The following is a 14818-nucleotide window of genomic DNA, read 5'->3' on the forward strand; positions in this document are numbered from 1 at the left end:
CTTAAAGTCTCAGCTTCTTAATCTATTATTTGCTCCTGAAGTTACAATCAGTTGATAAACTATGATGTCTGGCTATTGACAGAATTATGAGGAACTGAAATTATGAGGAGTTTAAAGCGTCTAGTACAATCATTGACTCTGAGAAACTGTTTTCCTTAATAGTCCAATAACATAGAATTATATATGAATCCATCTGAGAAACACATGATTACCCAAGATGGCACATGAATCTTTTCTCTTAGAACATTACTTTGAGTTGAAGGCCACTGAATGGGAAACAGGAATGTGAATACATTGGAATGTATAGGTATGTCTTGTATTTTTACAATGTTTTTAAATTGAAGTCAGATAAAATTCAAATGCATTTTTTTCAATTTTGAAAATTAGACTTACTTATGTTGATTTTTTTAAATTTCCCCAATACATTTTTTTTTCTGCTGTACAGCATGGTGACCCAGTTACACACACATGACAAAGTCAGAATGAGAAAAATACCTTATGTTGATTTTTTTAAGGTCTACAGAAGACATCATGGTTTAAGGCTCACACGACAAAAATGCCTAAAGGTTAGTGATATGTCCTTTTCTGTCACCAAATCCATCTAACTCCACTAAGTCCTATAAAAATAAACACAAACCAGGACTTCAATCTTAGACCTTCCTTTTTTCACTTTTGCTAATATACTTAACACATAGCATTTTTCTAAGAAAATTTTATGTGACTATAGATTTCACACTATATTCTTAATCTCTGCAGTGGTACTCTTTCAATCACATGAAAGCCCAGTGATCCACTAAGTCATAAGCCTGACTTCTTTTTTTTTTTTTAAGGGATGTACCTGCAGCATACGGAGGTTCCCAGGCTAGGGGTCAAATCAGAGCTATAGCTGCTGGCTTGCACCACAGCCATAGCAACACTGTATTCAAGCTGTGTCTGTGACCTACACCACAGCTCAAGGCAAGGCCAGATCCTTAACCCAGAGAGTGAGGCCAAGAGATAGAACTCACATCCTCATGGATATTAGTCGAGTTTGTTAGTCACTGAGCCAAGATGAGAACTCCAGAAGCCTGACTTCTGATGATGTCACTAGGCCCATGCTGAAAGCAAGAAACAGTCACTGTTATCCTGTACCTACCTCTCACACCCAGAAATCTGGTGAAGGGACACTGAACATTGTTAAAGACAAGCCTCTTGTTGCTACACTGCTAGTCTTCAGTAATAGTAAAGAGCCACAGGAAGGTAGATGTCACCTTGATGAAAGAGATAGATGGTTCACAGGCTGAGCAACTGAAATTTGTTCCCTGTGGACAGATATTTCAAGATAAAGATTATGGCAGGAACAAGGAGGAACTGGGTCCTGCTTGGATAAAAAATAAAGAGACCACATATTTCTCATTCTTGAGGTCAATGAGACCTGCTGGCCGTTGAGGTCTAGTGGTCAGGTCAATGCTCTCACCTCAAAGGCACCCAAGAACAGCCTTTCTTTTGTCTTCTAAATTTTCATCGAGTATATCCAATGAGTACATCCAGAATCTGGAAAGGATTCTGAGAGCTCTTGTGTTTTTTCTTTTAGCTTTCCAACCTCCATGAATAGAAGAAACTGGAAGTTAAAGGGACAATTCTAAGAACCCAGCATTTATGTGAGTATAATAGAGTAACTAACCTCACCTGAGGACAAACCAAATAGGTATACCAGTAGCCAAAATCTATAAACCTGGTCCACCTCCATAATGGTAGCACTCATAAAACAGACAAAGCTTAATCATATCAAAGGATTAAGTGGTAGAATTTCTCATGCTTTTATATCTGAGTGAAAGGAAGAAAATATACTTAAGGATTAAAAACATCTATAGCTTCTCTACAGTAAGTGAGTTGTGACCGCCAAGATCCTTTGCCTAAAGTTATTTATGTTATAATAATAAAATTGTGGTTTTCATGACCACAAAGAAAAACTTGTTTGTTTTCATCTATATAAATGAAGAGCAACAGCCTTTGCCAAATACTTTGATTGCATAATCTTATTGTCAAATGCTAATGTCCAAACTGGGTTCTGTTGTGTTAATCATGCCATTTTGATTCAGTTCTGTTTTGTCTTACAAATGATTGATATCACAAAACTGTACCCATTAAGCCATAGACTAAGAAAAGGTTACTTAATGTATCCTCCCAGCTTTGCAAACAAAAGCAGATAGTGGCAGCTCATTTCAGACAAAGGAATCCAGGAATTTTCTGCTAGGCTATTTATGGAAAAGTTAGTCAGATTTACAGTGCAATTACCAATAGGAAAATTGATACCTTGCCAGAGTTAGTAGGGACATTAGATACTGTCTTATCTGAAAAGAGTGCCTGAGACAAAGGATGATATATGAATAGTTTATTTGACACTGTGATCCCAGAAACCAGAAGTGATTCATCGGGCAAGAGAACCTGGAATAAAAAGATGTCCATTATGTTATCAAATTGGCCATTACTATGGAAACAAGGTACTTGATGTCTTGGGGCCAAATGAGAAATTTCATAAACACTTACTTTGCAGAAGAAAGGAGAAGTATTTATTTATAAGTTCTTATCCCCATGTTCAAAGACTGTCCCAGGAATTATTTCTTCATTGGAAAGAGACATGAGAACAGAAAAGCCCTGGGCAGAAATATAGAGGGTAGGTCTTCTATTACATGCTTCCATTATAGAGATGTATTTTGTATCCCAGAGAATAAGCCAAAACTTTAACAGGCTATTTCATCATTTCATTAACAGTTGCTGCTGGGTAAAGGAGTTTACATTAGACCAGCAGATCTCATAGGTATGTGCCTATTACTGCACCTCTGTTGACATAAAATGGGTCCCTTGATATGAAACTATATTGTGCAATATAATATGCTGATAAAACAGACATTTAGGTGGTTATTCTTATAGATAACACTGTACACTGGAAAAGCAAACCCATATACAGCTTTAGCATCATTTCTAGCTGAGAATGACCACTTGTCTGTCCAGCATAGAAATCGTAAGAAGCTATCAACTTGCCACCAAGAGGCTATTTATTGGGGGAAACTACAATAATGAACACTGAGCATCAAGAGTTCCCAAAGAATGGTAACCTCCACATCCTATATGCATTCTGGTAGAAATGCCAAGTGGATTCTTCGTTGTCCCATGCAGCAATATTAGAAAAGGACAGGTGAGGCACTTCCACATTATATCTAAATGAAGCTGGATAAATCCTCCTGGCACCTGTCAACAGAGCAGTGTATCTAGTAAAAGCTGAAGCAAAGAGAATTTTAAGTCAGCACAAGAGCCTTTCTATAAAAATATAAATAATATTTCCACCTTCTGCTAACATAGGACTTGCAATATTCTTAATAGTTGACAATCAGCCTCTGCTAAAATGTTTTAATTGAAATAATCAATTTCTTGTGATTCCAAAAATCTACTGGCCATCCTACAGGGCATTCTCATTAAGATCAGCAATTCAGATGCTATACTCACTTGAGGAATTAAAGAGATGCTTAAAAGATGGATCATTCAATGAGCCACTGGAATCAGGAAGAAGATAACATTCAAAATTCAGGAATTTTCAGGTCTTTGAAGAGCAACTGTTGTTTAGAACCAAATGCTCTGTCAATTTAAACCTGACAGTAAAAAAGAGATATGAAGGGGAATGCCTGAGGATGGAAATAAGAGGAAGAAAGGACTAAGAGAAGCATACATGCCCCCTCTGGCTGAAAAAGAACCCAAATGGTATTCTGCTTCCACATCATGACTATGTGTGCTACTGTGCTTTTTGAGCCCAAATACACCATGCCAGAAGCTAGGCATTCCAGCTGTAAGAGTCTGCAGATGCTGAATGAGTGAAGTGGGCAGTTGCTACAACTGCTCTTCAGGATGACATATCATACTTCAACTACTTCTGGTATGTAAGGCTGAAACTGAGTACCCCTAAAAATGAGTTACCTGCTGAGTTTATGATTAACCTCTTTATCCAAAACATTACTGCCTTTCTTTTCCTGAATCTATCTCCTCTCAAGATTGAAGAGTATCAAATAAAAGGGAGGCTTGAAACCATATTCAAGCCCCTGTGTTCTTCTCCTTTGAAGTAAAAGCCTTTTGCTTTAGTCTCCTAGGTCTCCCTTGAGTCTAAAAGACTGACTCGGGTATTAATAATTAGGAAATGTGAAGATGTCAAAAAAAAAAAAAAAAAGAATAGCTGTTAAGCTGAGGAAATGGTAACAGTTTAGACTTAAATCTGCCACATGGCAGAATCAGAGTTCCCTGAAAAATATAAATAAAGGCCTGATACACATCCCTAAGTTGTTTTTACATGAAGCATACCCCTACTGTTGCCTGCAAGAGTACAGACTCTAGATTGGTTGAAGATCCTTGAAATTTCACCCTGATGCCAACCATTTCAAGAATTGTATACAAGATGATCATATACTCTGCAGCCCTCTCCCTCACATTGTGTTTAAAACCCTTGCCCTGAAATCCTCTGGGGAGTTCAGGCCTTTCGAACATGAGATGCCCATTCTCCATGCTCAGTGCCCTGTGATAAACACTGTATTTTCCTTCACTAAAACCCAGTATCAATAGAATGTCTATACTATGTGTGGATAAGCAGACACAAGTTTGGTTTGGTAAAAAGTCCAGAGAGTGTAATTTCCTTTTATGGAATGAAAAGAATCATAGGCATTTAACAAAGTCAGTCTTGGAAATGTAAAAGTATTCAAAGATGTGTAAAGAAGTTTATACTGCAATGAATTTGAATTGTTCTTTATCTGACAATCATTCATTTTTGCCTTGACCTCTTAGAAGACAGAAAACTTTACTCTGTCTTCTGCATGCCAATTCTTCAAATACCTGAAACTATTATCATCACCTCTTAGCATTTTATTTTTTCTTTAGCTTCTTCAACTCATTTTCATTTGACAGTGTTTCCAGGAAATTTACCATCCTTGTCATCTTTCTCAGGTCTCTTTCCATGTATATTTCTTTAGTTGGGGTTTCTAAAATAAAAGATCTTCCAGGGACAAGCACACAGCAAATCTTCAAGCAAAAGTGAAGCACCCAGGAGGAGTGGTCAGATTGCCTGTGGCGATCAGACAAGCAGGATCAGGATCTGCTATAAAGTAGGCATGGAAACTAGAAGTGTCAAGTACACATAATTAAAGAGGTAAGTATCAAAGGAGTACAATAAGGAGAGAAAGAGAAATACAATTTATGGTTATAATGATAAACGATCATGAGAAATGAATATCTTGATTCCCAGATAATTCTGCCCCTTGTAAATTATTCCAATATGTCCAGCCTAATAGCTCCATCATGGATTTTAACGTACTGTTAATAGAGTTTTGTTTGTACAATAATCAGTCAAAATCAACAGCTGTAAAATATACAAGGAGGAATCCAAATATATTTAGGTAAAAGCAAAAACTATATAATGAGAAAATAAACTTCAATTATTGAGTGTCAATTTCCAGCAGGATATCAAAAAATTTCAAATGTGCTTCATATTAAGTAAGTATCCACACTATCCCTTTGCAATAAGTGTTAATATTTAAACAGTAGGTGTTTAGCTTAAGGTTATATAACAAATAAGTGTCAGTGCTAGAATAAAAGCCCAGGCCTATCTGACCCCAAAATAGAAGCTTCTGAATGCTATAATTATGCCAATTTAGCCTGTATACTTTAAAGTTCCTACTTCTTAAAAACAGAATGATAAATATTGTGTTTGTAGGCAAGTTTCATATCAAGAAACTCATAGTCTGGTAACACAAAAATAGATCAAACTTACTGTATAAAAGATCAAATTCTTAAGGAAGCCATAATGAAAATCAAAGTAGAGTGTTATATATTGACACAAGGTGGAATAACTACCTTCACGTGGCAGTTTTGGGAAAAGGATTGGTTTTTGGTGGGTTAGTAGGATACTATAAGTGGATAAATGACAAATATAGATATTTTAAGCCAAGGAAACCTAGTAGGAAGCTATTACAAGTGTCCAGATGAGATATGATGACAACTGCCACAGAAGTTGAAAGTTAAACCTGATTCTTTTCTTTAAAATTAACTTTTAATTGCACAAATGGCTATCACTTTGTTCTCCTTTTACAAATTAGAATGTTTAAGATAAACTCAATCATTAACAATCCCTCCCCATACTCTCATTAGTAGTGATAAGAATTTTGTCTATCTACATAGGTAGTGCATGTAATATATATATATATATATATATTATATATTGCAATAATTGCTCCTCCAAAATGGCAGAGGAGTAAGACAGGGTGCTCACCTTCTCCCACAAATACATTAAAAAAATCTACATGTAAAATGATTCACACAGAGAATCTATTGAATGCTAGCAGAAGACCTGAAACCTCCACAAAGTGAAAAAAACAAAAAGAAAACCTCCACATGACTGGATAGAATAAAGGGAAAAAAAGAGAGAGCAAGAAGAGGAAAAAAAAAAAAGGAATCACGATGGGACCAGTACTCCTGAGAGGGAGCTGTGAAAGAGGAAATGAACACATACTCTGGCAAGCCACCTGATGGGGTGATCAGCCAAGAGAAAGGGACCTCAAAACCTTGGAGAAAAGTGCAGCAGCCAGACTGAGGAGGGAAAAGCAGAGAAAGCTGCACAAACCATAGCTATCATAGCCCCAGTCACCATGGCTTGAGACACTTAGGCAGGGGCTGGGCACTGAAACTCAGGCTCTGAAGTCAGTTCTGGAGAGGAGGCTAGGGTTGGATGTGTGGAGACAGCCTGAGGGGCTAGGGAGTGGAGCACCACAGGCTGGGAGTGGAGCACCACAGCTGGCGGAAACCAGGAGGAAGCCTGGACCTGAAGGAGGAGTAAGGTGCCATTGCTGGTGAGGGTGAGATGAGGAGGGGCAGACAACCATAGGAATATTTCTGTGCATGCATTAGCTCTCATGGAGGGGTGCATCTTACATGGGCTACAGGTGGTCAGGCACTTCTAAGGGCAGTAGGGCAGCCTCTTACACAGGCTATAAGAGGCAGAGGTAAACCACCATAGCCATCTCAAAATCCAGAGGTAGGCATGCCCTGCCACCACCATGGGTCCATGAACAGGCACCACCTGTGGCCCCAGACACCTCAGGTATCAACAAAGAGGAGGGCACATCAACCAAGTGCCGCCTGTTGATCTCACTCCCCTGGGAACAACACACACGCCCTGTTGCTGCCACTGCCAAATACTCTAGGCACCATCTACACCTGACTGAGGTTCACTCCCACTTCCCAGGGCCCTGTAACCAGAAGAAGGCTGTGTCACTCCCCCATGAGTCCTTGCCACTGTCAAGGACCCAGCAACCAGGTACTGGCTACTAGTTCTGCCCACTGCCTCCATCTCCTTGGCAACACACATAGGCCATACACCAGCATAAGGATAACAGTCTGAACACACTGAGGAAGGAGACAACAAACCTCCAAACAAAAAGCAGTCTTGGAGCCCAAAATAATAATAATAATAATAATAATAATAATAAGCCCTCACAAAATACTGAGGGGCACTCTCACATATAAATATGCCTCCAAGGCCACAGTAGTTGCTTTCCTAAACTCACAAAATAAAAATATAAGCAAAATGAAGAAGCTCAGGAACCATTCCCAGTTAAAAGAACAGTAGAATTCCCCTGAAGGAGCAAACAGAACTCTGCAGTCTAATAGCTACCGAGTTCAAAAAGGAGATAGTGAAAATACTGAAGGAATTAAAAGCAAATATAAAGGAGATAAGAGTGGATATAAATAGTAATGCAGACTACTTTAGATAGAGACTAGAAAATATGAGGAGGAGCCAAGAAAAATTAGAAAATTCATTTTCAGAGATGCAAGCTGGATTAAAGCACTGAAGAGCAGAGTGAATAAGGCAGAGGAATGAATTAGTGACTTAGAAGATAGAATAACGAAAATCACACAAATAGGACAGCAGACAGAGAACCAAATGAAGAAACATGAAAGAAATTTAAGAGATCTATGGGATAATATGAAGTGGGCCAAGCTAAACATAATAGGGATTCCAGAAGGAGAAGAAAAAGAAAAGGGGACTGAAAATATATTTGAAGAAATTATTACTGAAAACTTTCCAGATCTAAGGAAACAGATATCAAGATATAGGAATCACAGAGGGCCCCAAACATGTTGAACCCAAATAGGACCAAACCAAGACATATTATAATAAAAATGGCAAAAGTTAAAGATAAAGAGAGGATTCTAAAAGAAGAAAGAGAAACACAAAGTGTTGATTATAAGGGAAACCCCATAAGGCTATCAGCTGATTTCTCTACAGAAACACTACAGGCCAGAAGAGAGTGGCAAGATATATTCAAAGTTCTAAAAGGGAAAATTTGCAGCCTAGAATACTCTACCCAGCAAGAATATCATTTAATATAAAAGGAGAAATAAAGAATTTCTTCAACAAAAACTGAAAGAGTACAGCAATATTAAACCTGTTCTAAAACAAATGCTAGAAGTTTCCTCTAAATAGGAAAGAAGTGTGAAAATATAGGATGGAAGAAATCACAATTGGAAAGTAATCACTTAAATAAACCAGTATACAGACCAAAGAAACCAACAAACAAAAAATCTTTTGTAAAAGTGACCATAAACACAGGGAATAGCAAAAGGATAAACAGGAAGATGTAAAAAAAGGACACCAAATTATAAAAATGTGGGACAAAGAGTAAGAAAATCTAAATTCTTTCATTTTTTTTAGAATGTGTTTGAATCTATATGACTGTCACACTAAAGCAAGCAGATATAGGAAGCAAGCATTTTTAAATACTTGAAAAAGAGGGCAACCACAAATCAAAATCAAGACCCTACAATATGCTCTCTAGAGAAAACTCACCTTAGAGCAAAGGACACATATAAATTGAAAGTGAGAGGATGGAAAAAGATAGTTCATGTGAATGGGAAAGAGAGAAAAGTGGGAGTTTCAATACCCATATCAGACAAAATAGTTTAAAACAAAGGCCATAAAGAAAGACAAAGAAGGACACTATTTAATGATAAAAGGCTCCATTCAATAAGAGAATATTACACTTGTCAATATATATGCCTCTAACACAGAAGCATCCAAATAATACAACAAATACTAACAGACATAAACAGAGAAATTGATGGGAATAAGAGTAGGACATTTTAACACCCCATTCACATCAATGGACAGATCCTCTAGAAAGAAAATCGATAATGCAACGGAGATCCTAAATGCCACAATAGAAAAGTTAGACTTAATTGATATTCTCAGTACATTACATCCAAGAAATCAGAATATGCATTCTTTTCAAGTGTACATGGAACATTCTCTAGAACTGACCACACACTGGGGCACAAAACTAACTGCAACAAATTTGAGCATGTAGAAATTATTTCAAGCATCTTTTTTGAACACAAAGGTATGAAACTAGAAATCAACCACAGGAAAAGAAATAAGATGAAACTGACTACATGGGCACAAAACAATATGATACTAAAAAATAAATGGGTCAATGAGCAATCAAAAGTAAACTTAAAAATACCTGGAGACAAATGATAATGAAAACATAACCATTCAAAATATATGAGGTACCACAAAAGCAGTACTTAGAGAAAAGTTCATAGCAAGACAGGCCTTCCTCGAAAAAGAAGAAAAATCTCAAATTGACAATTTAACCCACTACCTCAAAGAATTAGAAAAAGAAGGACAAACAAAACCTAAAGTCGGAGAAGGAGCGAAATAATAAAATCAGAGAGTAAATCAATAAAATAGAGAAGTCTTAGCCACAGCAATCAGGCAAACAAAACAAAGTGTATTCAAATTGGAAGAAAAGAGGTAAAACTGTCACACTACGCAGATGCCATGATACTATACATAGGAAGCTCTAAGAACTCCACATAAAAACTACTGGAACTGATCAAAAAATTCAGCAAAGTAGCAGGATACAAGATTAACATTCAGAAATCAGTATTAACTATATTCTAACAATGAAATGTTAGAAAAGGAATATAAAATACAATACATTTTTAAATTGCACACCCCAAAATTGAATTCCTAGGAATAAACTTGAGAAAGGAGGCCAAAGACTTATATGCTGAGAACTATGAAACATTCATCAAGGAAATTAAAGAGGATTCAAAGAAATGAAAAGATATTTCATGCTTCCAGATTGGAAGAATTAATATTGTTAAAATGGGCAACCTGCCCAAAGCAATCTACAGATTCAGTGCAATCCCTGTCAAATTACCCATGACATTTTTCACAGAACTAGAACAAATAATTCAAAAATTTATATGGAACCATAAAAGACTCAGAAATGCCAAAGCAATCCTGAGGGGAAAAAACAAACAAAAAATAAAACACTAAAGAACCAAGCAGGAGGCATAACTCTCCCAGACTTACAAAGCTACAGTAATCAAAGAAGTATGGTACTGGTAATAAATCAGACATACAGACCAATGGAACAGAATAGAGAAAACAGAAATAAATATAGACACCTCTGGTCAATTAATCTTTGACAAAGGAGGCAACAACACAAAATGGGGAAAAGAGAGCCTCTTCAGCAAGCAGTGCTGAGAAAACTGGACTGCTGCATGTAAATCAATGAAACTAGAACACACTTTCATACCATGCACAAAAATAAACTCAAAATGGCTTAAAGACTTTAACATAAGACAAGGCACCATAAAACTTCTGAAAGAGAATATAGACAAGACATTGTCTAATATCAATCACACAAATGTTTTCTTAGGTCAGTCTCCTAAGAGAATAGAAATAAAAACAAAAAATAAACCAATGGGACCTAATTAAACTTTCAACCTTTTACACAGCAAAGGAAACCATAAAAAAAAAAACAAACAAAAAAGTCAACCTTTGGAATAGGAGAAAATATTTGCAAATGATGTAATTGTCAAGGGCTTAATCTTCAAAATATACAAACAACTCATACAACTCAGCAATAAAAGACAAGAATCCACTTGGAAAATAGGCAGAAGACCTGAATAGACATTTCTCCAAAAAGACTTATGGATGGCCAATAGACACATGAAAAAATGCTCAGCATCATTAATTATTAGAGAAAAGCAAATCAAAACTACAATGGGATACCATGTCACATGGTCAGAATGATCATCATTAATAAGTCAACAAATAACAAATGCTGGAGAGGGTGTAAAGAAAACGGAACCCTCCTGCACCATTGTTGGGAATGTAAATTGGTACAACCACTATGGAAAACAGTATGGAGGTACCTCGGAAAACTAAATATAGAACTACTATATGATCTGGCAATTCCACTCCCGGGCATATATCTGGACAAAGCTTTCATTGTAAAAGATACATGCACCTCTATGTTCACTGTTCATAATAGCCAAGATACGGAAATAACCTAAATATCTATCGATAGATAAATGGATGAAGAAGTTGTAATATACACAAAGGACTACTATTCAGCCATAAAAGAACAAAATAATGCCATTTTCAGCAAGATGGATGGAACTAGAGACTCTCATACTAAGTGAAGTAAGTCAAAAGAATGATAAATACCATATGATATCATTTATATGTGGAATCTAAAATACGGCACAGATGAACCTATCTACAGAAAAGAAATAAACTTATGGACATAGAGAACAGACTTGTGGTTGCCAAGGGGAAGGGGAAGAGAGTGGGATGGACTGGGAGTCTTGGATTAATAGATGCAAACTATTGCATTTGGAATGGATAAGCAATGAGATCCTGCTGTATAGCACAGGGAACTATATCTAATCACTTGTGATAGAACATCATGTAAGATAATATGTGTAACTGGGTCACTTTGCCATACAGCAGAAATTGACAGAACATTGTAAATCAACTATAATAAAAATAATAACAATAATAAACATAAAAAATAATTTCTTCTTATGACTATATAGTGAAATAAGTAAACACAGTTAATATTTTATGAATGTTAATTTGAAACATATTTAGAAAATGTGACAGCCTCAGTGATAAATTGTTAATATTTTTCAAATTTTAAATAGATTATGTGTAAAATAATTTTGGATAATGTGATTCTAAACTAAAGGAGTTTTATTTCAGGATAAAAACGAATGCTATTTTCATGAGTCATTTTTAATGATGTCATATTCATTTGTATAGATAATTTCTAATGGACAATTCAGTGATTTATCCAGTGACAGAAATTAGAGAAGGATTTTTTTTTCTCTTGTTTTAATATGGTACAGCATTTTTAAAAGAGAGGAAATGACTACAACTCAGACTTTCCCCTTTCATTTCAATAAGGTTTCTGGCCAACATCATATCCAAAAAGGAGACTCCACAGCACAATGCTTTTCACTCCAGAATAACGTCTTGTTCTAATATCCTAAATTTCCTAATTTCATCCACATGGTTTCCTTCATTACATAAAGTCAAATTTAAAAGTGGAAGACTGATCTGAAATTCATCTATTTGCTCAAAGGCTGTGCTGTGCTGTGCTCTGCAGTGTGCCAGGCATTCCACACAGAACTTTGGAAGTTTCAGATCTATGCTAGAGTATTGCATATCTCCCTGTCACTTGTTTATAAGGTTGCATTAGAAAGAACAGTCTGACCTCAGTTCAGAAATCAGCAGAGTGTCTGGAAACAAAGAATGAGTAGGCTCAGAATAAATAGACACAGAACTTGAAAAGAATACTGGAAACAAACAGGCATTGTGGCCACTGCAATCAATTACTTAGAGCTGTTGATTTCTACCACACCATTTAACCAAACACAATGCAATGTTTAGTCCTCTTCACCACAAAACTGTGAGGCAATCTGCTTAAGGATAGATAGTATTATATCATATCTGTCAGTCAGTCACTGAATAAATGACCTGTGACACTTTGCGGATAGGAAGAATTTACTTCTTTGTTATTACTGCTTGCTCCATCTTTAGCACAACAAATGCATTTTCTACAATGCTATGAAGATAAATGAAGTTTCTTCAATGCATGACCCTCTTATTGTCCTAATACTAGATTTCAGAAAGGTTTTGTAAACTTAAGTGAAAAAAAACTTTGATGGTTGGTACTAAGCTCTCTGAAACATATTTACATTAAACATAAGGAAGGGGGAAGAGAAATGGGATTATGGGCTGTACAAAGAAGGCCAGACTGCAGAGCATCAAAACAGAATACTATAATGAAGTTTGTCAATGATGTATCTGGATCTTTGCTATTGCTTTTCTTCAGCCACGACACACTCTCTGTAAAACTAGACCACTTACTTACAGAAAGCTGATCTACAATGATTCCATGGTGCAGTCCTGGAATGTATAAATCGTGACATCCTCCATGAACTAAGTCAATTACTATTAATTTTATTTAAAAATATAATTCTCACTTTTTTATGTTTGAGTAATCAGTCATAATTATGATTAAGTATTTTCAAAGATTCACTTTTGTTATAAAAAAACTTTAGAGTTGGAAGGGAGCTTAAAATACATCTAAACAACTCCATTATCCTACAGATAAAGTTTGGCCAAGAAAAACTGAGATCACACAACTTGTAAGTCAAGGCAACAAAACTCAAAGTTAGATCTGACTAGTTCAGCTTATCGTTCATGCCAAGGCATAGCTTACTAATAGTTATCTAATGGATTGGCTACCTTGACAGTTTTTAAACATATGGCATAAACTACTTGTGCCAGGATATAATACCTATGTTATACCACATAGCATCTAAATCAAAATTTTATCAATATTACTTAGAAGGGTCTGTGTGTAGAAACTGATTGACAACAAAACATTTCATAGATATGTTGGACCACCTCCCTTCTCAAGGGTAGTCTTGAAAAAGATGAAAATTTTTTCCTAACTAGAACATATCAAATTTTACTCTGGCTGAGTGAGAGGATAACTAGAGGCAGGATATAAAATAATGTCTGAGGAGTGTGTAAAGCCAGCTACATAATTTGCACTGCCTAGTGCAAAATGAAAATTTGGGGCCCCTTGCTTAGTACCTTGTTATTAAAGATACAAAATGCAAAGTTTTTTCTTTAAAGTATTTTATTACTAAACATAATTCTAAACACAGTAGGGACACTAGTGCCGCATGAAATATAATACTAATTTTTAAATTGTAAAAAAAATTGTGTTATAATTCTAAATAATAACAAATAATAATTTTTACTGTAGCATTGTGAATCTAGAATTTTTATCTCATTCTTTTGCAATTCATTTACTAGATCATAAAAATTTATATTTATTGCAACTTTATTTATAATAGATATAACTGAAAGCATCAGTCATTGCAAGATCATGAAAAATTTTGATAATTTTTAATTTTGAGAAGGATATTCCTGATGCAAATGTTCCTGGAACTGATAAGAATGTTTTGTTGGCTGTGATAACATTGGGATAAATTTCTAATAAATTATTTCAACTATAATATTTAGTACATCTGGATCTGCTGTTTCTCAAGGAACATTTTTCTAAAAAGATTTACAAATCAGTTTCTTGGAAGTCTGAATTTAATTTAAATGTAAATTTATATAATAACATTTTAGTGTTTCCTATAACATTTCCTGTAACTTGGGGAGGTCACAGAAGAAATAAAGCAACTTTACAATTTGTGAGTAACTCAAAATGCCTTTCTATGCATCCTGTCCTGCTGTATTTTCAATTTCAAGAAACAATTTTATTTAAAATTGTCTTCCTTGTTAAAAATCGTCATCCAAAATGTTATAAGAAAATAGTGCTCTTTTCTTATAATGTAATTGTATTTTAATTTTATTTCTATTTCCAAGCCTGTGGATATGTAGTTGGAGAGGGCTGTGCCCTCCCAGATCAAAGGGAAG

The 14818-nt window shown here is 35.6% G+C and overlaps 1 protein-coding gene across 2 annotated transcripts in view; it reads right to left on the reverse strand.

Moving 5' to 3' along the window:
* LOC106504979 (uncharacterized) overlaps positions 1 to 14818 on the reverse strand; it is a 980193-nt gene that overhangs the window by 574220 nt on the left and 391155 nt on the right. The gene's annotated exons all lie outside the window — the stretch shown is intronic.

The sequence above is a fragment of the Sus scrofa genome, chromosome 9, assembly GCF_054392235.1.
Source record: "Sus scrofa isolate SSC_HxYL_T2T_F1_AM1 chromosome 9, Sscrofa_HxYL_maternal_Yorkshire_Landrace_v2.0, whole genome shotgun sequence".
Lineage (NCBI taxonomy): Eukaryota > Metazoa > Chordata > Mammalia > Artiodactyla > Suidae > Sus > Sus scrofa.